Below are 4037 nucleotides of genomic sequence, written 5' to 3' on the forward strand. Positions count from 1 at the left end.
GCTTTCAGGTTAACCTTATAACTAGTCCTAATATTAAATGTAACGTTCACGTTAACAATATCTCTATTACTAAACTTAACCCTATCTCACATCTTATCCTTTAATCCAATTCTATATCTAATCTTAAATCAGACACTAAATTTTGACATCAGAATTAACTAATATTATGGTTAGTCAACTTTACTCCGTAAGGAGCATAAGGCCGGTTTGTCGGTTTCTCGTTCGTCGCAGGATTACTCATTTTTACTAGCATAGTGGACAGAATCAACGTAAAATGAAGTGTTTTGCTCAAAAATACAACGCATCGCCCGGCCCAGGAATCGAAACAACGATCTTACGATTATGAGTCCATTACTCTAACTACTCAGCCATGCACCTCCACAACTAAAATTATGCTTTTTAACTCTAACCCTTAAAGTAGTCTTGTCATTAAAACAAAGTTTAAAGTTGGTTATCACGAACCATAGTATTTACTCTCGATCTAAAACAAACACTAATCTCTAGCTGTCCCTAAAACTTCATGAAATTTGAACGATAAAGTTTCTTGCTCTATGTTCTACATCCTCAGCCATTCACATGATTTCTATGTACTCTCCATTGAATTTATAGAAAATCAGTTGCCTGCGTCTATAACTTAAATATATGTACTGTATTTGATGACATAAAAGATGCATTTTTGTTTTATTTTATTAAGAAACGTCTTAAAAATCACGCCGGATCCTAAAAATGGAGTTAGACCTATGTCACTTGCTTTCATGCACAAGAAAACATGTTTTTTTGAATATGCACAGCTGACATTGAGTGAATCTTATACACGCGTGCATCTTTTATGCCATTATTCACAACTGCACCTTCGACAATTTCTGATGACCCTCGTGATAACAGGAAGCTAACCCCTTCTTTTGTTCTTTTATATTACGTCAGGGTTTATCATCAATTTCTGCCGACCTATGAGGATAATAGATTGTATATCCTACTGGATAGTGGGTAAGATAGCTACTCTCGACGAAGAAGCTGAAGACTTCACTGCAATGCTAAAAAAACAGTATCTCCTGCGATCCTCTGCTGTTCATGTTGCTCATTTTCCCTACTGTTCCAAGTCCTTCGAACAAAAGACCTCAAGTAAACTCTTGGCGTCACACGCTCAATAACGAAGATATCTTCCTTCCAGCTTTATCTCTGTAGTCACGACGGAATGCAGTTCTAGGTTTGTTCTGTGGTGGTATTTGGAGATCAGAACCAGTATATCCATGTAGATTCCACTCAACCTTGTGTTATTTCGCGTCACATTAGTGTTCATCACTTTATTCGTGTTTTGTTGCCTTATGTATATGCGGGAGGGAAAGTTGCATCTTGCACTAGTTGTATCTCTTTTGTTACCTCATTTTAAGTTTTGAATATTAGGCACATATTCCCTTATGCTCTTTTCCGCTTGATAAAAAGACGTGTTTCCATACGTCACTTAAAGATTCTTTCATCTGTTCTTTTGATTATTAAACATATTCTACTTCAATCGCGAACTTCCTTCTCGCCTGTTCTTAGATAAGTCCATCAGGCAAGGAAGTATTTTCTTTGGTGACAAACCACTGCCACTTTGTTTTTACGTATTGCTTTGTCAGGTAATTCTCTTTGCCTAGAAATGCTAGCAACCGTTGTTACGGGTGTTGTCGTTGTTGTTACTGTAGTTAATATCTGTACTTGTGTCATATAAATAAAATGTTTATACCAGTTGAAATTGCGTAATGTTTTTTTAATTATTATTAAACAACGTGAAAATTTCTACTTCTTTAACAGAATTTGTTTTATTTTAATCTGTTTATATTTTGTGTTGTAACGTTCAAAGCTAGTTTTCATGAGGGCATTCACAGCTGTTCTAGAACGGGAAGCCATATTGAAGTAAATGTAAATACGAAATGAAAAATATATGTCGAAAGCAAAAACAGACCTTTCATCTAAACCGGGTATTGGAATAGACATCCAAACGTTTCGAAATCTCATGTTTGTAAAATAATCCAAAAATGAAAAATTTTCTTCCGGTAAAACTTGGTAACAATCCAACTTTCTTGGAGCCGTCTCAAGAGACGTACGAATGCTTCAAAACACAAATATAATAATAATAATAATAATAATAATAATAATAATAATAATAATAATAATAATAATAATAATAATAATAATAATAATAATAATAATAATAAAATTGAAGATATAAATGATAAGGGTGGTAGTTGTGGTGGTGGTGATGATGATGATGATGATGATGATGATGATGATGATGATGAGACGATAATAATAATAATAATAATAATAATAATAATAATAATAATAATAATAATAATAATAATAATAATATATTAGTTCCCGGTGAAAATGGTGTCAATCTAAATAATGAAATGAATTTTATTCTTTGAGTCACACAAACAGAACAGTAACAACATAAATCGACAAAAGGGAAATTTTTTTTTTTTTTCCTTATCTACATGTTTACATCATTATTCTACAAAAGCAAATAAATAAAATAAAACAATCATAAATTCGCATCTAAACGTAATGTTGGACCCCGGCAAACTTTTCGGCCTAGCACTAAAATAATTAACCAATATGTTAAACAGAACTGGACTCGACTTCATATGCTATGGCAGCAAAAGTAACAGTCTTTAGTATATAGATGACCTCGGGGTGTATACTGCTAGTAATAAACAACTAGAAACACAGCTGTAGATAGTACAAGGACTTGAGAAATTAATGGTATTCAGATGAGAAAATATACATCAAAGAAATCTGGAAGAGGAGGAAGTTACTTAAAGAGTGCTATTATTATTCTAGAAAACGAAAGAGATTTAAAAGAATTACAACATAGACAGACTTACAAATACGTAGAAATCAATAAATTAGCCAATGCACAACGCTCAAATGAAAGAAAAGGCCGGGATAGAATATCATAAACGTATTAGATAAATGTAAAATGAGAGTACTAGGCATCAGCCATAACTTATAGTTATACTATTTTCTAAAACCTAAATGTCAAATGACCAAGCAAGATTAGACAGAAAATGGACTTGAAAAAGTAATTGCATTTAGAATATAGCCCACTCAAAATCTAGAATAGAAAATTTTTATTTACCACTTATAGAGAAAGGTAAAGAGGCTTTATGCAACTGTGAACCTTGTATTAAGCTTGTATAAAACTGTAGAAATACAAAAATATCTAACAAAGAATAATGGAACCCTAATACAAATAGGTACAAAACACGAAGAAGTCAAAAACAATTTTCTCACCAAAAAACAAAGCCAACAAATACACAAAGCTGAAATGACAGAAATTTTGGAGAAAAGAGAAGAAACAGTTACAAAAGTTGTGTAAAACTAAATAAAGTAAGCTTAAAACGGGGCCGTAGAATACTTTTCTAATGTAATTACAAGTATATTTCACTACGTCACAAATCTGAACAGAGTGGAAATATGGAAATAGACGAAAAGATTCACAATACTGAGATGCACAGGATTCGCAGCTGAAACAGAGACTTTTTTTCTTTTTGCGGCACAAAATCAGAGTCTACCAACTAGAAACCATGATAAGCGTATAAAGAATACAGAAGATGTGGAAGTTTGGAAGAAACAGTTAACATTATCGCACTTAACCAAGGAACAATGCCTCAATAAATATGACAGAAATTTCGTACACGGGAAATTATGCCAGTATTAAGACATACAAACATAAAATATATGGTGCAAGCAAACACCATATTTAAAAAAGATATAAAAAAGAAAAGAATCAGAAGAATGATAGAAGGTACGGAAAACAGGACACTTTCACTGCGTGGCACCGGGATAAGGGATTTGTACTTTAGCACCGGATCGACCAAAGCCTTGCGAGTCGATTTGTCAGACTGAAATTGAAAGATTACTGTGTGTGTGTGTGTGTGTGTGTGTATGTGTGTGTGCGCGCACACACACACATATATATATATATCGTTGCTATAACCTGAAACTGTCGTATGTCCAAGTTTGGCCAAATATATATATATATATATATA

General features: G+C 33.0%; 1 protein-coding gene across 2 annotated transcripts in view; it reads right to left on the reverse strand.

The window, feature by feature from the left end:
- Positions 1–4037, reverse strand: part of LOC106867950 (cholecystokinin receptor) — a 51188-nt gene that overhangs the window by 8703 nt on the left and 38448 nt on the right. The window contains exon 2 of one of the 2 annotated variants that reach the window (XM_014913026.2): positions 1946–2092. The exons of the other annotated variant lie outside the window; for it this stretch is intronic. The gene's annotated coding sequence lies outside the window, so the exon portion shown is untranslated. The remainder of the gene's footprint in view (positions 1–1945; positions 2093–4037) is intronic. 2 annotated transcript variants of the gene reach the window in all.

Source organism: Octopus bimaculoides, chromosome 18 (assembly GCF_001194135.2).
Source record: "Octopus bimaculoides isolate UCB-OBI-ISO-001 chromosome 18, ASM119413v2, whole genome shotgun sequence".
Classification (NCBI taxonomy): domain Eukaryota; kingdom Metazoa; phylum Mollusca; class Cephalopoda; order Octopoda; family Octopodidae; genus Octopus; species Octopus bimaculoides.